At 34.6% G+C, this 26,482-nt stretch overlaps 1 long non-coding RNA gene across 1 annotated transcript; it reads right to left on the reverse strand.

Annotated features, from left to right (window-relative positions):
• Window positions 1-23,158: 23,158 nt before the first annotated feature.
• On the reverse strand, window positions 23,159-25,665 carry LOC137029260 (uncharacterized). Its single transcript, XR_010896266.1, has 5 exons — window positions 25,466-25,665; window positions 24,706-24,838; window positions 24,442-24,547; window positions 24,012-24,124; window positions 23,159-23,428 (listed from the first exon to the last, which is right to left on the reverse strand). It is a non-coding gene; the product is annotated as an uncharacterized lncRNA (long non-coding RNA).
• Window positions 25,666-26,482: the final 817 nt, after the last annotated feature.

Genomic DNA, 26,482 nt, shown 5'->3' on the forward strand with positions numbered 1-26,482 from the left:
CTGCCATATTTTTATTCCACCCAATGAAGCAGTTTTAAAGTTAATGAGAAATTAATTGAGTGATGATTGAGCATTATTGAAGACACCTGATGATAACAAGCAGAATCACCAAAGGAGAAAATCACAATTTTTAAGTTACCATCATCGAGGTCAGGGTTTGTTTTAGTTGAGCTCTTGACCCTTGACTTTTTAATATTAGATTTTGTTTGGGCTGTTGTAACTGAGTTATAACAGCCAGACAAGCAAAGAGAAAAGATGATCAGGTGTTGTTGGTTATGTTTTCACATAATCATTATTTGATCTGAATCACTGAACTCATTTAGAGCCCAATCTCTGAGTTAGATTTACATTATTGATTACAGCAGCACTGTGATTCTACAGCACAAGATCAGCTTTATCAATATAACCAGAAGGATTTCTCAAAAGATGTTCTGATCAAAAAAAAAAAAAAATCTTTCTGTTAGGCACACACAGACATCAAGAATCATCCTGTGAATCTCAACGACGGTGACAAGCAACATATTCTGATCAACAGATCAATTCTGAACATTAGAAAACAAGCTACTAAAAAGTCACATAAAAAACAGCAAAAAATAAAATAGTGAGAATAAAGAAAATTACTAAAACAATTAAGCTCAAAATTTATTCATGCAGCAATGCATGATGGGAGCCAAGGATGAGTTTTCATTGGTGGCACCCAGAATGCATTGCAACATTCTTTATTATTCTCACCACTGTTGAGATTCACAGACTGATTCTTGATCTCTGTGTGTCTAAATGAGAGCTTTTTTTTTTTTTTAAAGAAGAACTTTTGATGAAACCTTTGAATTATTTTGAAAAAAACTGGATCTTCTGCTGTAGAATCACAGTTCTGCTGTAATCAATAATGTAAAACTAACTCAGAGATTGAGCTCTAAATGAGTTCAGTGATTCAGATCAAATAATGATTATGAGAAAACATAACCAACACCTGATCATCTTTTAATTTTGCTTGTCTGGTTGGTTTTAATGCAGTTAAATCTGCCCAAACAAAATCTAATATTAAAAAGTGAAGGGTCAAGAGCTCAACTAAAGCAAACCCTGACCTCGATGATGTTAACTTAAAAATTGTGATTTTCTCCTTTGGTGATTCTGCTTGTTATCATCAGGTGTCTTCAATAAGAGTCAATCATCATTCAATTAATCACTTAATTATCTCATTAACTTTAACACCGCTTCAGTGGGTGGAAAAAAAAATATGGCAGGACTTTTACTTTCTGACCCCTGGACTTTCCACCTCTGGAACTAGTCATTTAATATTTAAGGTGTTATCTGCCTGTCACTTCATGTTTATTTTGCTCTGCCAAGTCTCACAATAATATCTGTTTTATTTAATCTGGGAAGAACATTAAATGCAAATCCTCAAAACTAATCTGAACCAAATCAACATTATTATTATTATTATTATTATTATTATTATTATTTATATATTATGTATTATTTTATCAGTGAAGTGGAACGAAATTAAAATGTTTTTATAACTTACTAGTCCAGCAGCACAAACAGAACAAAACGAACATGTGAAACATTTTGTTTAGCGAAGTGCCTGACCCAAAAAGACTTTACTCTGAGAGACACTCAAGTTCATCTGATCTGTTTGAATCCTCCCACAACTGTTGACCCACCTCATGAAAAGAAAATATATTTCCCTACATATGAATGATTAATATATACATGATTTAATTGAAAATATACAGAAAAATATATTGTGTAAATATATTACAATATATTGAATAATACATAAGGAATTGCCGCTTTTCATATATTGAAAATATGTGATAATATACTTACTAATATATCATAATGTATGTAATTTTATATTCAGTAATATACTTCATAACATATAGATTTATATGTGACCAGATATGGTCCTGCATGCATAACATTACAGATATATTTACTCATAAGGTATAAACATATATGGTAAAATATTTTATGTAACACATTTCAAAACACAGCAAAACACATGAAATAACTCTAACATTTACTCTCCTTTAACAGTCAAAAGCAAAGCATGCTGGGAACTAGAAGTTTGTTGTAATCACTGATTGTAACTCATTCCATGAATGTGTGTATATATGTGTGTACAATACATTCACATTAATATGGGAACATGTGTGTGCAATATATGTACACAATAAAGAATAAAACAAAATAATTGTTTGTTTGTTTGTTTTAAACAAATGTAATTTTTCTCTGTTTATTAATGTTTTTTCCTCCAAATTTGTGCAGCTTTTGGAGGATTTATGATTTATATAAATAAATTAAAAAATATTTTTTAAAAATAGGTTTTTATACAAAAACAGCTTTTCATGTAAAATTCACTTTATAAATGTCCCACATTTGTAACTTTCATTCATGGGGATAACATGGATAATTTGACATAGTTAATGCAGATTTTTGCCCATCTTTTGAAAAATGCAGTTTTAAAAGTAAAAAATTATCTCTTTATCCAGTATATGGCTGCAGAGCTCCACTGTTTGCTATTTGACTAACTGAATGTTTTTCCATTTGGATTCATACCTAAATATTATGAAATCATGATTACAACAATAAAAATTACTTTTGAGTCTTTAGAGCAGGGGTCTCAAACTCAAATTGGCTGGGGGCCATTTCTGTGATTGACACCTCGGAGGGCCATTTTAAAGGTCCCGTTTTTCGTGGTTTTTTGAAGCTTTGATTGTGTTTATAGTGTGCAATATAACATGTGTTCATGTTTCGCGTTTAAAAAAACACAGTATTTTTCACATAATTTACTTATCTGTATACCGCTGTTTCCACTGTCATAAAAACGGGCTGATGACTTCCTTGTTCTATGAAGTCCCTCCTTCAGAAATACGTAACGAGTTCTGATTGTGCCAGCGGTTCCTGTGTTGTGATTCGACAGCAGCTTAGCGCTCCTTGCCCGGAAAGGTCACGCCTCTTACCATAACGTGTGCTGCACATAGTTTTACATGTGGATTATTGTGGTGTTGTGCCGAATGAACACAAAAGACAATAATTCCCGAGAGACTGAACTCTTTAATCTCCACAAGCAGCGACAGAAAATGTACAACGTTAGCACTCACTCAGAAGAGTACCTCATACGCAGAGGTGGACATTCCAGGGGTCAGAAAGTAAAAGTCCTGCCATATTTTTATCTCATCCACTGAAGCATTAATGAGATAATTAAGTGATAAATTGAGTGATGATTGAGCATTATTGAAGACACCTGATGATAAAAAGCAGAATCACCAAAGGAGAAAATCACAATTTTTAAGTTACCATCATCGAGGTCAGGGTTTGTTTTAGTTGAGGTCTTGACCCTTGCCTTTTCAGTATTAGATTTTGTTTGGGCAGTTTTAACTGCATTAAAACCAACCAGACAAACAAAGTTAAAAGATGATCAGGTGTTGTTGGTTATGTTTTTACATAAACATTATTTGATCTGAATCACTGAACTCATTTAGAGCCCAATCTCTGAGTTAGATTTACATTATTGATCACAGAAACACTGTTATTCTACAGCAGAGAAACAGCTTTATCAAAATAATCCAAAAGATTTCTTAAAAGTTGTTCTTCTTTTAGGCACACACAGTCATCAAGAATCAGCGTATGAATCTCAACAATGGTGACAAGCAACATATTCTGATAAACCGATCAACTACTAAAAATTCACATAAAAACAGCAAAAAAAAAAAAAAAAGAAATTACTAAGACAATTCAGCTCATAATTTATTCATGCAGCAATGCATGATGGGAGCCATGGATGAATTTTAATTGGTGGCTCCCAGAATGCACTGCAACATGCTTTTTGATGGTCACCACTGTTGAGATTCACGGGCTGATTCTTGATGTCTGTGTGTGCCTAAAATGAATACTTTTTTTTTTGTTCAACACACCTTTTCTGAAATCATTTGAATCATATTGTAAAAGCTGATCTTCTGCTGTAGAATCACAGTTCTGATGTAATCAATAACGTAAATCTAACTCAGAGATTGGGCTCTAAATGAGTTCAGTGATTCAGATCAAATAATGTTTATGTAAAAACATAACCAACACTTGATCATGTCTCTTTACTTGTCTGGCTGTTATGACTCAGTTAACTGCCCAAACAAAATCTAATATTAATAAGGCAAGGGTCAAGAGCCCAACTAAAGCAAACACTCATCTCCATGATGGTGGCTTAAAAATTGTGATTTTTCTCCTTTGGTGATTCTGCGTGTTCGTCTATATTGGATGTCCAGAAGATGTCAAAAAAAGACATCATAAAAACTTTCATTCTGGCCCCTCAGTGGACGTCTTTTCAACCTGAGACAAGACCTCAAAAAGACGTCTTCTGGACGTAATTTGCTCAGTGGGAATTAGGGCTGGGCGATATATCGCATGCGATTGTCACGCGCATTTCGTCAGTAAAGCCGGTTCCCTGATTGCCGCTAAATCGCCATCACCTGCTTTCAAATGGAGCGGCATTTAATAGACAGAGCCGTAGATCACTGATAAGCCACGCAATATCGCGTTCATATCGCAGATGTATCGCCTTCGATATTGAACGCGATATTGCGTGGCTTATCAGTGGTCTACGGCTCTGTCTATTAAATGCCGCTCCATTTGAAAGCAGGTGATGGCGATTTAGCGGCAATCAGGGAACCGGCTTTACTGACGAAATGCGCGTGACAAAAGCATTCGATATATCGCCCAGCCCTAGTGGGAATTATGAAGTTGACTCGCATATATAGAAATACATATTTAAATCAGATCATGAAAACTAAACATTAACCTGAAAATCAATAATGTCATGTAACCCACAGCTGACCTATCAGCATCAGCTACATTGGGCTCTAAAGTGATTCAGATCAAATAATGATTATGTGAAAACATAACCAACACCACCTGATTGTCTTTTCTCTAACATACTATAAAATAGGTCAAGGGTCAAGAGCTCAACTAAAGCAAACCCTGATCTCTGTGAGGGTGATTTAAAATTGTGATTTTCTCCTTTGGTGATTCTGCTTGTTATCATCAGGTGTCTTCAATAATGCTCAATCATCACTCAATTAATCACTTAATTATCTCATTAACTTTAACACCGCTTCAGTGGGTGCACTCTAAAAACTCCTGGGTTATTTCTTTAACCCATTTTCTGGGTTATTTGTGTTGGGTTAAAATTATGGGTTATTTTTTCTGAGAGTAATCATTTTCTGGGTTATAGGGCTAATATTTTGACCCAGTTCCTGGGTTGTTTAGGTTTCTGGGTTATTTTTCAAAGAGTAACCCATGTTCTGGGTTAACGCCCCTTCCCCGCCCCCGCTGTTGTTCTGGAATTTTCTCACAACAGTCGTTTGAAATAACCGTCACTTGAACTTGAACTTGAACGCGATCGATCCGTTTTGGCCTGGGCTTTCTTCGGTGCAACTTCAGTTGACCCTCAAAAAGGTACAAACATGTTCCCAAGCATTAAAAGGTACATATATGTACCGTTTCTTTTAAAGGTTAAGGTACAATATCAAGAGACAGCCTCTGCTAAGCCTTTTTTTTTTTTTTTTGTAAAAGTTTGTTTAAAGATTTTGATAAATAATATAAATGATATATATCATTAAAGATTTTAATGATATATAGATTTGTTGTTTAAAGATTTTAAAGATATTTCATTAAAATCTTTAAACAACAACTTTTACAAAAAAAAAAAAAAAAAAAAAAAAATGGCTTAGCAGAGGCTGTCCATCTTGCCAGGTGTTAAAAAGTAACACTGAAGCAGTGTTAAAGTTTGATGATTGAGTGATGATTGACAATTAGTGGAGACACCTGATGATAATAAGCAGAATCATTGAAGGAAAGAGAGAAAAAAAGGTGTTAATTAATGTTTTATGGAATGTTTCATTTCAAGTCACCATGAAAGAGGTCAGCGTTTGCTTTAGTTGGGCTCTTGACTCTTTACCTTTTATTATTAATTTGTCTCTGATTGCTCCAACTTTGTGTTTGTAAAGCACATTTGTTATGGTCAGAGAAAATAGGATTTGATGATGATATAACCATCATGCGATGGCCTGATGTCTATTAGAGTCTAAATCTCTGACCGTATGCTTGATGTGTAGTTTTAGTATTAATGATTGTAGTCATGTGATTTTACAGCTTGAGATCCAACAGCAGTATTACTTTTTTTTAAAGAATAGATTATGCACTGAAGCATCTATGGAAGTAAAATAATGCCAAATGTTTTTGAAATAAAAAGCTTGTTGAATTGCACTATTTGAAAAAAATATGCATTACATTAGCTGTACTTGCATTTAGATGCACTGTATTTTTAAGGCTTGCATTTTTATGGGCTGAAATTCAACATGGTCGTATATTTAGGCTGTGAATATTTCAATTAAAAATATTTCACACACATTTTCATTATTAAAAATTCAATAATTCATATTCACCTTTTAGATTTCACTTCCAAAATATTCATTCATGTTTAAAAATACAACCTATAAAATTCAACTAGCAATTTTCAGTCCATTTTATTTCGCTTTACAAATTCGCTTCCACAAATTCAGTGGCTCAAATTCGGCAGAAAATTCAACATTTCACATCCGGGAACTGCAGGAAGAGCAGTAGAGTGCCGATGCATCATCTCTATCTGCTGTTGGTCTTCTTCACCAGCAGGTGCCGCTAGCGGCTGTTTAAGACGAGATCACGGCTAGTAAGTCATTCATTCATAAAAACAGATTTACAGAAATGGAGCAAGCGGTAAGTGAATGTGTGATGATTATCAGGGCCAGTATAAATGCAGAAAAGCTGATAAAGACACAAAAGCTGCATTTATGTTTAATTCAGTGTATTTACGCTTACTTTCCCAGTGTAGCTACAGCTTTCTCTCCAGTGAACAAGATAACGTTATTGCCCGATGCTGGTGTATAGATCAAACGTTAAATCTGAGATAGACATATATTTCTCTCTGTTGTTTAGTTTCCTTAACTTTATATCGCAGCGCTGTGTTGTAATACTAGGGCTTCCCTCATCCGTCATAGCTGCCATCAGGACATATAAACTCTTAACACAGCTTAATGGACTCGTACAGTGATATAAAAGACCAAACTCGCACCTCATTTGTGATGTAGGTTAGACTATATAGGCTCCAAGAAAGCAGATACTGGCATTAAGTTGATTTGACGCTGAACGTTTGATTATGATATTCGCAAATTTAGGGACTGTCTCTAAAGTTACAACATTATGTATTCACGTTTCTACCTTCAATAGCATTTAAAGAGAATGACTTAGTCACAAAACCAACTGTAAATTGTTCATCTAGGTGTCAGGTATAATGCAAACCTTTTAGATTTTTGATGTTTATTAAAATAAAAGGTAACACTTTATATTAAATAGTTGATATGAACGAACAATGAACTGCACTTCTACAGCACTTACTAATCTTTGTTAAAGTTAATTCCAGCATTTACTAATACATTATTAAAATCAAGAGTTGTATTTGTCAACTTTAGTTAATGCACAGTGAAGTAACATGAACAATGAACTGCTGTATTTTTATTAACGTTAACAAAGATTAACAAATACAACAACAAATGTGTTGCTCATGGATAGTTCACATTAGTTAATACATTATGAACCTTACTGTAAAGTGTTTCCAAATAAACTGTCAAGTAATATGTAAAGATTGCTATGTATTTCACTACTGTATTGGATCATACAAAAAAATGCCATAATTTAAAGCTCAATAGCATTTGATGAGAATGATTTACAATCACCAAAACTACCTGTGAAGTGTTCATCTATAGGTGCCAGGTCGAAGAGTGATGCACCCTTCTCTCTCTCTCTCTCTCTCTCTCTCTCTCTCTCACACACACACACACACACACACATATTCAAACACACTCAACTCAAAGTACATGCACATATACTTTTTCTTTTTTTTACACATTCATCACACAATTAGTTCTACTTAGTTAATTTTATTTCTAAATTTAATTTAAAATTTGTATAAGCAGGATAATATATGATCAGGTAAAATAAAAAATGAACAAAGTAAAAAAAAAATTGTGTGATGAACGTGTAAAAAAAAAAAAAAAAATAGTATATATGCATGTACTTTGAGTGGGGTGTGTTTGAATATGTATATGTGCATGTGTGTCTACAAGAGTTTGGTAGAAGGTAGAAACGTGAATACAGAATGTCGTAACTTTAGAGACGGTCCCTAAATTTGCGAATATCATAATCAAACGTTCAGCGTCAAATCAACTTTATGCCAGTATCTGCTTTCTTGGAGCCTATATAGTCTAACCTACATCACAAATGAGGTGCGAGTTTGGTCTTTTATATCACTGTACGAGTCCATTAAGCTGTGTTAAGAGTTTATATGTCCTGATGGCAGCTATAACGGATGAGGGAAGCCCTAGTATTACAACACAGCGCTGCGATACAAAGTTAAGGAAACTAAACAACAGAGAGAAATATATGTCTATCTCAGATTTAACGTTTGATCTATACACCAGCATCGGGCAATAACGTTATCTTGTTCACTGTAGAGAAAACTGTAGCTACACAGGGAAAGTAAGCGTAAATACACTGAATTAAACATAAATGCAGCTTTTGTGTCTTTATCAGCTTTTCTGCATTTATACTGGCCCTGATAATCATCACACATTCACTTACCGCTTGCTCTAATTCTGTAAATCCGTTTTTATGAATGAATGACTTACTAGCGTTGCTTTGGTCTTCCTAAACAGCCGCTAGCGGCACCTGCTGGTGAAGAAGACTAACAGCAGATAGAGATGATGCATCGGCACTCTACTGCTCTTCCTGCAGTTCCCGGATGTGAAATGTTGAATTTTCTGCCGAATTTGAGCCACTGAATTTGTGGAAGCGAATTTGTAAAGTGAAATAAAATGGACTGAAAATTGCTAGTCGAATTTTATAGGTTGTATTTTTAAACAGAATAAATATCTTGGAAGTGAAATTTGAAATGTGAATATGAATTATTTAATTTTTGATAATGAAAATGTGTGTGAAATATTTTTAATTGAAATATTCACAGCTTAAATATACGACTGTGTTGAATTTCATCCCATAAAAATGCAAGCCTTAAAAATACAGTGCATCTAAATGCAAGTACAGCTAATGTAATGCATATTTTTTTTCAGTTAGAGCAATTCAACAAGCTTTTTATTTCAAAAACATTTGGCATTAATTTACTTCCATAAGCATCTGTGTTTAAACACACACAGACATCAAGTTAATCTGTTAATTCTCAGTAAGAACTTTTGTTGATGTATGACAGAAATCAAATCAAACTGGTTAATAATAAGTGTAATAATGTTTAATGGCTGGAAGTCAGTTGTAGTTGTTGTGTCTCTCTCTTTTTCTCTTGTTGTTTCTTCAATGATTCTGCTTATTATCATCAGGTGTCTCCACTAATTGTCAATCATCACTCAATCATCAATCAATTATCTCATTAACTTTAACACTGCTTCAGTGTTACTTTTTAACACCCGGTAAGATGGACTCATATGGAATATTTAAAAATGAAGAGTTCATTTGCAAAAACCGATAAACGCCATTTTTTAAAAAAATGAACTAAGTGCTGTGCATTATTCTCCATATATAGCACGTTCTGTACCCTAAATCCATTTTGTCAGAAGAGCCGGTTTTGCCCACTTTCAGGCATGCAAGTTCACGTTTTACAGCAGAAGCCGACAAGCGCCCTTGTTTGTGTACAGACAGAAACCGATAAGTCCGTTTTAGCGAATCAGCACGCAGTATTCAGGTCAGGTGACAAGGCTTCTAGTCACTTCAAAAAGACGCGCTAGCTGAGGGAAGTTTTATCAAAGCTCACTAAAAGTGATCGAGGATTTATGATTTCGACTCCTGTAAGTCCTTGTACACCATACACGACTTACATGCTGAAAAATTGGTTGTCCTTTTGCTTGTGTGTGTGTGTGTGTGTGTGTGCGTGCGCGCGCGCGCACGTGCGTGTGTGGATGAGTGCGTGTGTGTGTACTTGTGTGCCGATCTGTGTGTGTGTGTGTGTGTGTGTTTGATTGAGAGAGAGAGAGAGAGAGCGAGAGAGAGCGTGTGTGTGTGTGTGTGTGCCGATCTGTTTGTGTGTGTGTGTGTGTGTGTGTGTGCGCGTGGGTGGGTGGGTGTGTGTGTGCGTTTGTGTGCACATGTGTGTTTGAGAGTGTTTTAAATGCAATTACTTGGGTTTTGTTTAACTATGAAACATGAAATGTGGAGTTATCTGCTTTTGCCAAAAAACAAACTTTTAATATATATATAAAACATACTTTCAATGAATTTTAATTTTTTAATTTACATGTATTTTTTAGAGTTATCATTACTTAATCAAAACAGCCCAACTGCAGTTTGATTGTTATTACTTGGAATGCACAATAAAAAAAACATGATTTGTGAGAATTCACAAAAATGGAGTTATCTGTTTTTGCAAATAAACTCTTCAAATGTGTTTAAAAAGAAATGTTGTAAAATGTGAAAATGAAAAGTATTTAATAAATTCTGATTTTAATTCAATGTGTGTGTGTGTGTGTGTGTGTGTGTGTGTGTGTAAAATATATATATATATATATATATATATATATATATATATATATATCATTATAGTCAATGATCGTACAAATTGTCAAAGCCAATTTTGTACCCTTTTTGAAGGGTCAATTTTTGTACTGTTAAATAAAGGTACAAAATTGTCACCAAAGGTACAAAACTGGTCTCTTAAGGTACAAATCACAAGGGTACAAATTGTACCCTTGAGGGTACAGCCCCAGTGACAAGTTATTGTACCTCTAAAGGTACAATTATGTACTTTATTTTCTGAGAGTGTTAATTAAAATAAAAACTGCATGCATGATAAATCTAAAACAAGTAGACAAATGTTAAGTAGATTAAACAGAGCATGTGACTGACTCTGAAGGTGATTGACCCCTAATGTATTTCTATTCAATTCAATTCACATTTATTTGTATAGCGCTTTTCATGAAACATATCATTTCAAAGCAGTTTTACAGAGAATGCATGTCAACATTACAATTTAAGAATGCAGTTAGCAAATATTGTAATAATTTAGAATAAATATTCTATCACTGTTAGCAGTTTAACTGAAGGTAGAAGCAATGAACTCCTGGAAAAAATGAATTACATTAACAATAATTTCTAAGTATTTTGATATTATAATAATAATTATTATTATTATCATTAACAGTTAAGTTCTTTTTGAGAATTAACAGAGGTTTGATTGAAAATATTTGGTTACCATTATGGTGATCAGTGCTTCCTTTAGTTGGGCAGTTGCTCTTGGTCTCTATGTTAAGATTATGTTCAACACTTTGTATTCACAAAAACTTATAATTTTATACAAATAAGACATCAGATAAGAGCAGTCTGGTGATAGAGTTTACACCATAAATAATAAAATCTAATCCCATCACTGACTGAAAGTGGTTGTTCATTCATTATTAAGTTATTTTAACAACAGTATTTCATGCAACAGATCAGGCATTTTGAATTAAAATCTTAAACACACTGGGAGAAAAGAAAAATTTTGCCAATTTTGTACCCTTTTTGAAGGGTCAATTTTTGTACTGTTAAATAAAGGTACAAAATTGTCACCAAAGGTACAAAACTGGTCTCTTAAGGTACAAATCACAAAGGTACAAATTTGTACCCTATGCCAAGGGTACAAAAACTGTACCCTTGAGGGTACAGCCCCAGTGACACGCCATTGTACCCCTAAAGGTACAATTATGTACTTTATTTTCTGAGAGTGTAAGAACGTTTTCACTCAACGAGAACGAGAACATCAGTCAAGTACAAATAACGTGATAAAGATGTTACAAGAACGTTGTTGTGAGAACATTCTCATTCAACATTATGATAACATCAGTCAAGTACAAATTAGTTAATACATTAACTGATGTTAACAAATGAACCTTATTGTAAAGTGTTACCAAAAAAAATGTAGTATATTTCCATGTGATGTTAAGCTACAAACAGAACGTTTATTTTAGTTTCTGAATGCTGTACTGTTGTGAACCACTAAATTACAGTACTAATATGGAGCAACAACATTTCAGACATAACAATGACCAAAAAAAAAAAAAAAAAAAGTGTGATCAAGCAATGTAATACAAAGAGCAAAAGCAAAATAGAGAAATTCTGAAGACAACCAAAAGTTGTGAGTCAGGGACCGTATGAGCTCTGACATCAATTCCAGTATTTGATCAATTTTCAGGGACATTTTCATACACTGCCTCTTTCTTTCTAAGGAATCTCTGAAAGGAAACACAAACTCAGTCAGGAACCTGCTGATGCAACCTGAGTGAAAATGAAAAATGAATTGCAGACAAGCCGTTAAAACAAGACCTCATTACAGTGTCTGTAAAATAATTTTTTAGCTAATAATTACAAAAAGTCTATAGCCTACATTGCGTTTTCAAACTTTATACACTTCAACTGCATCAGGCATCTTCAACCCCTTGAGTATCGCTGCTCATTTTCATGATATTGATCTCTTGTTTCATCGCCAGCAGTCACTGTACCTTGTATCTGTGGATTAATGCTGTGCTCAGGCTATGCCTAAATAACTGTAGTCTCAAGATAACAGGTGACGTTATATTAATTGTATGTCATGTTAATTACATATTAATTACATGACATAAAAGCACCCCACTGCCTTCAAGTACTATTGGAAATTTCCTACTTCCCACTTCTGAAGATTATGAGCTTATTGTATTCAAGTGCTTTGTTTTTGGAAAGAACAGGAATCATAGAGTTAATTCTTGCGTCTTTTATAGGAAAATCTTATTAAAGTAAAAATAATATTTAACATCCCATTCATTAACAGCCATATAGATGTTCACCACATTATCAAGATTACTGATGATTCTAGAATTTTGGTCTGTTTTTGCTGTGTATAAACATATAATATGCTACAAATTATTATTATATGTGCACTACTTTGATGATGAAAAAACAAGGCAATGCAGTACATGTGTAACTAATTATTAAATATAATAATAATAATTCACTAGTAATTTTAATATTTTATTGTTATTGGGTAAAAAAATAATTGTGTGTGCTAATAAATTGATTCATGCAAATTAATGTATTGGTCTGCAGAATGGAAACATTGTGTTTTAGTGAGTTTCAGACAGTACATACACTTAGTGTAAATAGCATGAAAACACTTTTGAGCCTCCCTTACTGAAGGAAATAATGACCAAGATCCACATCTGCCACATCTGTTCACCAACTGTCTGATGCATACTGCACACACTTCAATCAACAAGCTTCATTCAGCCTGACTGACTACAACTTAATCATAAATGATCTTACTGTTTTTGGTGTTGTTGGATTACACACTGCTGAATCAGTGTTTTCCTCCAGGGTCTGGACTGTATAAATAATCACGTGTTAAAACATAATTTTAAATCTCATATGAAAATTTGTGCTTTGAAAAAAATAAATCAACATTTGCGGTAAAGGGTTAGTTCACCCAAAACATGAAATTTCTGTCATTAATTACTCACCCTCATGTCGTTCCAAACTTAAGAATATAATATCGTTGCTGCCCGATGAAACTCACGTATGTCCAAAACGGTTACTTTTCAGGAAGTGAAAAAAACACCGTATTTCAAAAGCAGTTGAATGTAGCGTTGTCATACTTGGTACGGCATCTTTACATGTAACCATATTCTTGCCAGTGTAATGATATAATCCACATTTGACCAAAATTGAGTTTAAATGGACATACGTGCATATTTTACAGTAACGGTGGTCGATACGCGTTCTTCCGATCATTAATTAGAATGGCCAAGTCGCGTTTCATATTGACAGATGAATACGCTCAGTTTATTAAATAGCCTACGTCTTAGTTTATTAAATACGCTTAGTTTATTTAATATTAATTATAAATTTATTGAATGTCTCTTGCAAACTATGAAGGGACAATGAATCAATACACTGACATGGTAATGCTAGACAGATACTTTGTTTGCACAGTCCTACCGTAATTATGTCACTCCTAGACGTACGTCTGGCATCAGGGGGGAAACGTTTACCTCGATAAAGGAAAGTCATTGTCTCACCAGGCTATGTTTATTTGGCAATGTAACCTCACAGTGTTATTCGGCTATCCAGTGCTGAGCTTCGATGAAACTTCACGAGACCAGCGAGATGCTTCCACAGGGCGGGAGATACGCGGCGTGATTGACAGCTTTGACACCAAATGGATATACGTGAAAATCAGATGACATGATTTCACAACTTTTCATTGGCCATTTAGATATGTGAAGCATACTGTATACAGAAATGAACCTGGACATTCAATCCGTCGAAAAATCTCAAAATCGGCAAAATGGACATACGTGGTTTTCATCGGACAGCGACGATATAATATTCTTAATAAGATAATATAATAAGAATTTTCACCGGAAATAATGACGCAAAGACAAGCGGCAGTAGGCTTGAATTTCCTATGGAAACCTCCAGTACCACTCGAATTAGAACACAATATTATAAGCTTACCGCTGTGAATCGGACTAAGGTAAGGAGATAGTTTTGAACACTGGCTGGTTATACTTGCTCGATGATTTTGGATCATTTTTAACCAAAAAATGCTACTGACTGCAGCTTTAATGTTATGAAGCGACAAGAATACTCTTTGTGCATAAAAAAAAACAAACAAAACAAAAATAACTAATTTATTCAAAACTTTCTTCTCTTCCCTGTCATTCTCCTATGCTGTTAAGTTATAGACACTGTCCAGCACTTTCAGGTTATATGTCAGAACGCTGACTCATTATTGGCTGGCTTCTGCATCAGCATCACACGCATGCTTTGTGCTGATCATGTGAACAGCGTCGGCCAATACTGAGTTGGCAGGTGGACGTATAACACGGAAGCACTGCACCATCTATACAATGTAAACAGTGTGGGAGAATGACACAGGAGAGAAGAAAATGTTAAATAAAGTTGTTATTTTTGTTTTGTTTTTGCGCACAGAAAGTATTCTCGTCACTTTATAACATTAAGGTTGAAATATAGCTGCAAGCAGCAATTACGGGGCCAAGCACAAAAACGGCACAAGAAGCAAGCCAACACGACTGGGAGCATCAGGCTAACTGCAGCAGTGAACAATTAAAGACCTATTAAGATCATTTTATGTGAAAGAGCTGAAAAATGATCAAAAATGAGGATTTACTGCTTCATCACTTTCGACCAATAGGTGGCGCTGTGTCCAAATTGTTGTGGTATGGTCAGAGTGAGGTGACAATGACACTTGCAAAGTTCGGTGTCAATATGTCAAAGCACTGAAGATTTATACAAAAACGGTTTGACATATCGACTTGAAATCCATAACTTTTTGTCGGCATCGTCTGAAGATGACACGGTTCAATTTTGGTGAAAATCGGAGCAACGGTCTAGGAGGAGTTCGAAAAAGTAGGTTTTTAAAGAAAAACAATATGGGGGAAAGGAAGTTTAGCTGACTATGGCAAATTTGATATCTATGTTCTCAGCATGACCCAAAGAATCTACTGAGACCAGTTTCATTTCAATTGGTGAATGCAGTCAAAAGTTATTAACATTTTTGTACATTTTGTTATAACTTTTGGCCACAAGGTGGTGCTGGTCTGAAACTTCTCAAGCACTTTCAGGGCATTGTCCTGATGACCCATACCGAGTTTCGTAACGATACACAAATGCATTCACAAAATACAGCATTTTAGCACAAATTTCAAAATGGCCGAAGAACAAAATGGCCCATATGAGAAAATTGGATATCATTCGACTCGGCATGATGCCTCGAATCTAAAGAGACCAAATTTATGATTTTTTGTCAAACCCATTAGAAGTTAAAAGCAAAAATAGCCATTTTTCATATCTCCACTCCAGTAGGTGGCACTGCGCCGAAACACTGCATGATGCCTCAGGTCATGCTTGTGATGACATGTACCAAGTTTGGTCTAAATATGATAAAGCAGTGCAGAGATACAGCTTCAGGAGTGGGTTTTGCATCATGACTCAAATTCGTTGCTCCAGTATATGAAAACGATTTGACGTATCGACTTGAAATCCATAACTTTTTGTCAGCATGGTCTGACGATGATACGGTTCAATTTTGGTGACAATCGGAGCAACGGTCTAGGAGGAGTTCGAAAAAGTAGGTTTTTAAAGAAAAACAATATGGCGGACAGGACGTTCAGCTGACTATGGAAAATTTGATATCTATGTTCTCAGCATGACCCAAGGAATCCACTGTGACCAGTGACATTACAATAGGTGAATACAGTCAAAGGTTATTAGCATTTTTGTAACATTTTGTTTTAACTTTTGACCACAAGATGGCGCTGTGCCGAAACTTCTCAGTCTCCTTCAGGGCATTGTGCTGATGACCCATACCAAGTTTTGTAAAGATACGTTAATGCGTTCGTAAAATACAGCATTTTAGCACAAAATTCAAAATGGCCGACGGCCAAAATGGCCGAATTGGGAAAATTGGATATCATTCGACTCGGCATGATTCCCCGAAACCAACGAGACCAAATTTATGATTTTTGGACAAACCCATCAGAAGTTATAAGCAAAAATACCCATTTTTCATATCTCCGCACCAGTAGGTGGCGCTGCGCCGAAACACTGCATGGTACCTCAGGTCATGCTTGTGATGACATGTACCAAGTTTGGTCTGAATACGATAAAGCGTTGCGGAGATACAGCCTTACTTCTGTTTTCGCAAGCACTACGTACAATTCGTTCGTTAGTTTTTCGAAAACGGTTTGAGGAATCAACTTGAATTCCATAACTTTTTGTCAGCATGGTCTGAAGATGATCTGATTCAATTTTCATGAAAATCGGAGTAACGGCCTAGGAGGAGTTTGAAAAAGTAAGTTTTTCAGAAAATTCAAAATGGCGGAAAAATTTTCATGACGTCATATGGTGCGTTCGATTCGTCTTGAGCCAAGGAATAAGAGCCCTTATGGTTCAAAAGTTATTAACATAAACATAAGTGCAACTTTGGACAGCTGGTGGCGCTAGAGGGATTGAGTTAGAGACTCCAAATTTGCTATGGACAAAGGTCAGACTGTCCTCTGACTGTGTGCCAAATTTCACAACTTTCCCGCCAGCGGTTCTATGGGCTGCCATAGACTTCAAGAGCGGAAGAAGAAGAAGAATAATAATAAGCGTACGGAACGCCAACAATAACAATAGGTGCCTAAGCACCTTCGGTGCTTGGCCCCTAATTACTGTAGTCATGTGGACTATTTTAACCATGTTTTTACTACTTTTCTGGACCTTGAATGATGGTAAAAATTTAGTTTTCTTTGGGGGATAAAAAAAACCTCTCTGATTTTCTTGGATCTTAATTTGTGTTTTTAAGATGAATGAAGGTCTTACGGGTGTGGAACGAGTAATTAATTACAGAATTTTATTTTTTTGTTGAGCTAACCCTTTAATTGCTTGCTTTCCTGACCTGTTTTTTCATGTTTCCTGCAGATGCAGCAGATCACGACTGTAACTACAATCAACAGAAATCCAGCAGCAGCAGCAGCAGAGACCAACACTATCAGAGAGACTGGAGGACCTAAAGGAGAGGAAACGAGAGCCAGTCATTAATGTCTGATCAACAACAGAAGAAAGATCAAGCCAGTAAATATACGCACAGTATATCGATGCTGTCGTACCTGCACATGTGTGACAGAGGTGAGTGATGTCCAGATGTTGAGTCTGGTTGCTGATGGGATTGTTCAGCACACAGCTGTAGGTGTTTTTATCCTGATATTCCACCTCCAGAGGTAGAGAGAGACTGATGCTGAGATCAGACACACTGATGCTGGACAATAAACTGTTTCCTTTGTACCAGGAGAGAGTCACATGACTCACATTCACAGCTGAACACACCAATGAACAATTTGATGATGATGATGAACTTCGTGAAGACGAGCTGAGAACATAAGAAAATGAAAAGAAATATGGTTAAATCTAATCTACAGTCTTATTTACAGTGTAGAATGTTGACGGCCAATGAGTGTTTATGTCACCCCAAGGAATAATCTGGTTTCAGTACAAGTTCAATCTGGAGCATTTGTGACATAATAGTAATTACCACAAAAATAATTTTCAATTACCTACTTTTCTTTAAAAAAATCTTACGAGTTACAATGAGGTACTTGCAATGAAAGTCAATAGTACAGCCACAAGACAAGCAATATGAGTATTAACATGTTTTTTCCTCTTATTCCTTGGGTCATGTAGAGTCAAATGAATGTGTTTTTTTTTTTTTTTTTTTTGCAGGATTTTTCCCAAAATGCTATTTTGTTAATGCCTTTGCGTATCATTATGAATCCTGGCAACCCAGTCTCATATGAAAACGTATCCTGACTACGTTGGTCCAAAGTGCAAAACGTAGAGGGGTTACAATAATGGCCCTTAAATTGTATGACTGTTACATTTTTTTTTTGCCTATTGTTTTGCGTCCAAGTCACGTGACTTTAGAGAGCCCGGCCGTGAGAACAAAAAACATGGCGGACATTTCTCTACTTTTTAGTGAAAAAAACAATATTTTGAGTTAGTTTCTGCATAAAAATAAGTTTTGATTACATTTTTAGCGAGAAATATATATTCTATTTTCATAATATTCACTCAGTGAATGTACATAATCACTCGCTTGCGCGTTGTTGCAAAGATTTTTCTGATCTCGCCAGAATAATGTGAAACTGCTACGTTTTGGTTGCTATGAACAATATTTTGAGTTAGTTTCTGCATAAAAATAAGGTTTGATTACATTTTTAGCGAGAAATATATATTCTATTTTCGTAATATTCACTCAGTGAATGTCAACCCGTTCTCACTCCTGACCGTTCTCACGCTGAAGAAATCTCCTTCAGAACACATCGCGATATTTGGCATCAGTTCGCGTGTGCTGGATGTTGGTAAGTAGTCGTAAATACGCTGTTCTAATGTTTGATATAATGTCTTTTCTGTTTGCAGATATTAATCAGATTAACGTTAGCTCCCTCATGTTCAGTCACTGCATTATATCTGTCACCTCCGCTGAGGTTTTGCTTTTCATTGCTTTCTATATTAAATACTAAACTAGGGGGATTAAACACTGTCACGTGACGTGCAATATATTGCACAATATATATAACATATTCATATCAGGTTCAAAGTAGTACAAGTGTAGTTTCAAAATGGTATTTGTTGTAGAAGCACGGTAAAAAACAACACTTACCATGCTTTTTACCACAGTATTGGTAGTTTTAATGTGATTTTTGTTGTAAATACAGAGTAACCACAACACTTATCATGCTTTTAATGCCTAATAATGTTAAATCCAAAAACTGTAAGGTCAATAAGAACTTCTTTCCTATATATATTTATATATAAACCTATATATTATAAATAATGATATTTTCTTTTCTCTTGTTTTAGCTGAAAAGACAAAAAGGGCCTTTTGGAAATGGATGAAGGAGACAGAAAGCTGCAAAGGCAAATAATTGCAATGGTATGTATGTGTTGCTTTTAACCCTTTATCAAACATTTTATCAAGCATTTGTTAAATAGTCTCACAGTTAATTAAAATTAAAGTCAAATCCTGTACATATTTATCACCTTATTTGTAAATCAGTTGTGCCCCTTCTTGGACAGTTGGACGTCCCACACATAAAAGTTTATATTAATTCCATTGAATTCTTTAAAATGATTACAGATTGGGCCCAAAATGTTCCAATGATACATGATGTCTCTCCGCACCTCATAACTACCTCTGTTTGCAAGAGTGGAAATTATCATTTGACTTGTCACATGACATCAGATATTCGATTATTTTGTCATAATCAAAATAATTGAATATCTAATGTCTATTCAATATCTAATCAGTTACACTGCTGATAATGTCCTGCTTGCATGTGAAACATGTTATTTATTTATTTTTATTTTTTATTTTTTAAAATATGAATATAGCTTGCTATACTTTTAATCATGGAAATGCCCACACATCAGTGAACTTATTACATAAATGCATTTAACATTTAATTGTGCAACACTCTTTACAGAAGGAAATCCTACGGTTATGTATGAACTCACAACATCATCATCAAGTGCTGTGCTGGGCACATTGGGTAACAAGTGTCCTCCAACGTATCCAATCTGTGACCACATTCTCCACATCTTCCCATGGGACACCGACATTCTTCAGGCCTTCGTTTCCATGTCTTCCCCTGCATTCTCCTGGTGGTGTCCACTTCATATCTGTCTTTGGGTGTTGTTGTTTGGTCATGCTTAGGGTGTGTCCAGGGAGGTGCACCCTTCACTCTGTCACAGTTTTTAAAAGTCTTCACGTGGACTCCTCCTTATGATCTCCTTGAAACGTGCAGAACCAATATTGAAAATAGTAATTTATCTTTTTCCATATTCTTGCCTTTATCAAATAAGCACCAGTGCTCATCCGGAGTTTTGGTAAAAGTTCTAGTAATGCTGCGACTATAGTCAAATATGTATTTCTGCATGTGTGTATAGCAGGTGTTTGTCCGAACAATTGAAGTTAGTGAGAGTGTTCAGGAAAACCCTCTGAGAACAATCAATATTTATTTAATTCTGTTTGGTGCTGATATAGAGTATTACAGAAATGACACATTGACATTCTGGACATTATTCTGTGAGTTTGTTACCTCTTCATTTAGATGGACTTGAAAATGTCTTGCATTTTGTTTCATTAAACCTTTTATTACAGTGTCACTATAGTAAATGTCCACCTTAACTACATCTATGGTATCATTATATCAGTACCTGGATAATGTAAATGTAACATACCCATGAATGTATTTTATAGAAGCATTTTATTGCTGAAAACATTTAACATTTATAAAATACATTAACTATTTGAATTTGCCTTTCATTTAGTTACAGTAAAAGTGAACAATAAACACAATATTATATTGTATTAAAGTTGAGAATGTAAAATGTTATTTTTTTCCCCCTATTCTTTAAAGAAACATATTTTCACATGGAATTTTATCTCATCTCTTGGTTTGTAAAAATAATACTTCATCATATCGATTTGTGTAGTTATATTTCACTATAATAGATTGCCTCTGTAACTGGATATATTTTTTTCTCACAATTAACTGATTTTTATACTGTTGTGCAGTAGTTTGGGGACTACATTTGTCTTTGACACTAAATATTGGAATATGATTACAAAATCGAGTACATTCATTATGCTTTTATTTATATTTATTTTAATTCCAAGAGTTCAAATGGTGAAGAATGGTATAAATAAGTGATTAAATGTATACCTTTAATATACTACATATCTACTGTAAATGTTAGAAGCACTTTAGTAGATGCAATTATATCTCTTTCAAATATATTTATGCATCAGTTTAAAACACAAAGGAGTCTTTCGTTGTAAAATGTGATTTTTATTATATTTAATTAGATTAATTATATATTTAAGGAATCTTTCTCGTCAGCCGGAACCGAAGGAGATCTGTCGTCATTTACCATAAATGGACAAGTAAGCGTGACGCATCTGTTCAGCTGTGTTGTGATTGGCTGTGACTCTATCGCAGAACTCGCTGTGATTGGACTACCTTTCAACCCATATAAAACGGCGCTTTATCTTACAAAGTTTGTTTTAGTGTGAATATTACGTTACTCATACATTAAGTTAACTATAAAGTGTTTCCATGTTGTGAGAAATTACTCCTTTACCGAGATCCCAACCCTAACCCTAGCTTCTCAATGAACTACAGCGCCATGTTTCCCGTTCATTGATAGAATGACAGAGACATATGGGTAATGTAGTTTAAAACGTTTAGTAAAGAAATGATAAATGTTAAAATAATAAGATCTTTAATGGACAACTCGATATCTAAATATGTTTATTGTGCAAACATTTATTACATATATGAGGGACAGGCTGAAATTTAATATTTTACTGTAATCACTATTAAAAAACCTTTATGCCAGCTTTCCATGTATGTCTGAAAACTGTGCCCAACATTATTTAGTAATCATAGCATAAGCAGTTGTCCTGTTGATTTTCTCTTTGATACGCTAACCGGACTTTGAGTTACAGCCATTTGAAATGTGCATTTTTTTGCTCTTCCAGGGGCCGGTACTGGCCCCTTGGGGGTGGAAGGGCATTAAAATCTACACAGGTGTGTACTCCTCATCATGGATAACAAACTTTGTTGAATCACATTTAAATATTGGAGTATTTTATCATTTCCTCATTTTCCATTCTAACATCATGCTTGTATAGGTTTTTGATGGGTATTGTGAGACCATCTGATGAAATATGGAAATATTATAACAAAATGTTGTAATAGAATAATAATAATAATAATAATTGATTAATTGAATAGTAGTTGATTATTTCTTTGCTTTTTTTTTGTATGAACACCAATAAATATAATGGATGAACCCACAACAACTTGCCATTATCCAGCTGCCAGTGTTGGCAGTAAACTAAAAACTATTTATATTTACACTTCACTATTACTGTTACACAAGGATAATGCACTATTCAGTAAAATAAGAAACTGTGCCAAAATGTCATTATCACCCCCTCTTCTTGCTCCTCACATGCCTGACATCAGTAATGTCCAGCTGTCATTTTGAATGCAGTAGTAGATGTACCAGAATGATCAACATCGATCTTCTTCAACTCTGCTTGAAGTGTTTGTATCAGTATAACCCACTGCAGCCTCTCTTTATTCACATTCCTTCCCTTTATTTCTCTGGAAAGTGCCATCCTTGTCACAACATGAAAGTATATGCAACTTTTGGTGCATTGTTGTCCCAAATATCATGAATTAGATCGAAAATATTTATGTAATATATATTTATGTATTAATAAGTAAAACAATCATGGAAATTATATGTCATTTTTTTAAATTATGAAATAAACTCAGCTTAGTTAAATTGTATTTACTCTACCAAACACCACGTTCACCATAATTTATTACACAACACTTTATTGGAGGATACAGCATAAGGTTGAAATTTGCATAAAGACAAATGAGATTCAAGATAAATAAAAACGTGTCTTCAAAAATACGTTAACGTCATAATAATCCATTCACAGACTTTACTCCTGTTGCACAAATGAGCGCCACAGAATCCCATCCAGTCAACTATGATCCAGAAAACAGATTTGATATTGAGTTTAAAATAAAGATTCATTATCACAGCTGAACTGGGTTCTTGCTCTTCCCTGTACATGTCTCTATCATGTTCATGTTCTTCTTCTTCTAAACAGTTTGTTCAGTTGTACTCTACAGTACAACTGATGACCAGAAGATGTGATCACTGATGTGCTGTAGCTTTTTCTCAACCAGAGGAAGAAGTCTTAACATCCCATTGTCAGGCGTTCTTCAGTCCTGGTCTAAAAGTAAAACAAAAAAACACACAATTCAAGTTAAGTAGTTTAATGGACAGCCAGGTCAGCTTATGTTCTGCATGATTTAAACAGTGGTGGGCTACTCTGGCCCTCAGCGTCCACGGTCCTGCAGATTTAGCTCCAACCTCAAACCCAACTGCCAACTGTCTATAAGTACACCTGAAGACTTTGGTTCAAATTTTCAGGTGTGCTCAATTATGGTTGGAGGTAAACTCTCCACCTCAAAAAGGAGACAGCAAAAGGGCTAGAGTTGCCTGTTCCTGATTTAACTTTACAAAACAGCAGTACATAATATATATATTATAATAAAAGTGCAGCACAGACTGTAAGCTAAGTACTGAACAAAAACTGTTTTACCCATATTAACAGCAACCTGTTTTAAAAGATCTTTTAGAAAGGCATGCTCTCTTTTGAGCCTTGATTTCTTTCAGGACAACATACTCTTCTGTTTCTTGTTTCAAGAGCATAATTTGGTCAAAAACCAAGTGATAACCTGTACAATGTAAAATTGTTAAAATACTGCAATAAAAACTTTAAGGCAAGAATTAAGAATAGGCATAGGACTTACCGTACTCATGAAGAAGCCATGGCCATGCATAGTTTCTGCCTCTTGTGTTCCTCCGTAGCTGCACATCAGTCGTTTTTCCTCTAGGATCTTCTGTTAGTGACTTCACTTGCTATCTGTTTTAAAACACAAATACAATGTTTTAGGTCTGTGCAGTATAAGGCCTTATTTCAAGCCAAAAAAACTAGGTATTACACATAATTTAAAGAACATTTACTATTTAATTCCTATTATACTATATTATATTATATTAACTCATTATCTTCCAAAGCTTCCCTGTCTGCTTTTATCTAAAAAAAACAAACAAACAAACAAACAAAAAAAAACAGAAGGAACAGTTTTTAAGAACTTTTTAAGAACTTAATAGTCCTTTGAGAGAACAACATTCAATTCTGTACTACATATTACAGCATTGCCTCAACACAAGACATACCAATGGACTTCTGTCTTCTTTGGGCATGAGATGGTCATGTTCCTTCCTCACCCTAAACAAAGGACTTCGATGAGCTTGCTTTGATATAAGGACTGGTCTTCCTTCTCTGCACAGAAAAACAAGAAAGTCTCTACTTACTCTGTGTGCAATTACTCTTGTTCTTAAAACATACAAATTGAGACAGTTATAAATAAGTTAATTTACCATACCATCCAGGAGAGCATTTGATGAGTAAATACTGATTTAAATATCTAGAAACTTTACCTGGAAAGGGCTGATCACGGCAGGTTTGCAGCGACTCACTAGTAGCTCTTGTGAGGGTCGGCTCTTAAAAGAGCTGTTGAGTTTGATGTTGTAGAGATCCTAAAAAGAAGGACTAAGTAATCTGCAAGTAATCCTGCAAGACAGAAAGGAAGGTAAATTTATTACATCACATTCAAGTTGTCAATTTACACATAACTGTAGGATTTCCTTCTGTAAAGAGTGTTGCATAATTAAATGTTAAATGCATTTATGTAATAAGTTCACTGATATGTGGGCATTTCCATGATTAAACATATGTCTTTAATAGCAAGCTATATTTATATTTAAAAGAATAAATAAAAAAATAACATGTTTCACATGCAAGCAGGACATTATCAGCAGTGTAACTGATTAGATATTGAATAGACATTAGATATTCAATTATTTTGATTATGACAAAATAATCGAATATCTGATGTCATGTGACAAGTCAAATGATAATTTCCACTCTTGCAAACAGAGGTAGTTATGAGGTGCGGAGAGACATCATGTATCATTGGAACATTTTGGGCCCAATCTGTAATCATTTTAAAGAATTCAATGGAATTAATATAAACTTTTATGTGTGGGACGTCCAACTGTCCAAGAAGGGGCACAACTGATTTACAAATAAGGTGATAAATATGTACAGGATTTGACTTTAATTTTAATTAACTGTGAGACTATTTAACAAATGCTTGATAAAATGTTTGATAAAGGGTTAAAAGCAACACATACATACCATTGCAATTATTTGCCTTTGCAGCTTTCTGTCTCCTTCATCCATTTCCAAAAGGCCCTTTTTGTCTTTTCAGCTAAAACAAGAGAAAAGAAAATATCATTATTTATAATATATAGGTTTATATATAAATATATATAGGAAAGAAGTTCTTATTGACCTTACAGTTTTTGGATTTAACATTATTAGGCATTAAAAGCATGATAAGTGTTGTGGTTACTCTGTATTTACAACAAAAATCACATTAAAACTACCAATACTGTGGTAAAAAGCATGGTAAGTGTTTTTACCGTGCTTCTACAACAAATACCATTTTGAAACTACACTTGTACTACTTTGAACCTGATATGAATATGTTATATATATTGTGCAATATATTGCACGTCACGTGACAGTGTTTAATCCCCCTAGTTTAGTATTTAATATAGAAAGCAATGAAAAGCAAAACCTCAGCGGAGGTGACAGATATAATGCAGTGACTGAACATGAGGGAGCTAACGTTAATCTGATTAATATCTGCAAACAGAAAAGACATTATATCAAACATTAGAACAGCGTATTTACGACTACTTACCAACATCCAGCACACGCGAACTGATGCCAAATATCGCGATGTGTTCTGAAGGAGATTTCTTCAGCGTGAGAACGGTCAGGAGTGAGAACGGGTTGACATTCACTGAGTGAATATTACGAAAATAGAATATATATTTCTCGCTAAAAATGTAATCAAACCTTATTTTTATGCAGAAACTAACTCAAAATATTGTTCATAGCAACCAAAACGTAGCAGTTTCACATTATTCTGGCGAGATCAGATAAATCTTTGCAACAACGCGCAAGCGAGTGATTATGTACATTCACTGAATGAATATTATGAAAATAAATAATATATATTTTTTGCTTAAAATGTAATCAAACCTTATTTTGATGCAGAAAATAAAATATTGTTCATAGCAACCAAAACGTAGCAGTTTCACATTATTCTGGCGAGATCAGAAAAATCTTTGCAACAACGCGCAA

The sequence above is a fragment of the Chanodichthys erythropterus genome, chromosome 10, assembly GCF_024489055.1.
Source record: "Chanodichthys erythropterus isolate Z2021 chromosome 10, ASM2448905v1, whole genome shotgun sequence".
Classification (NCBI taxonomy): domain Eukaryota; kingdom Metazoa; phylum Chordata; class Actinopteri; order Cypriniformes; family Xenocyprididae; genus Chanodichthys; species Chanodichthys erythropterus.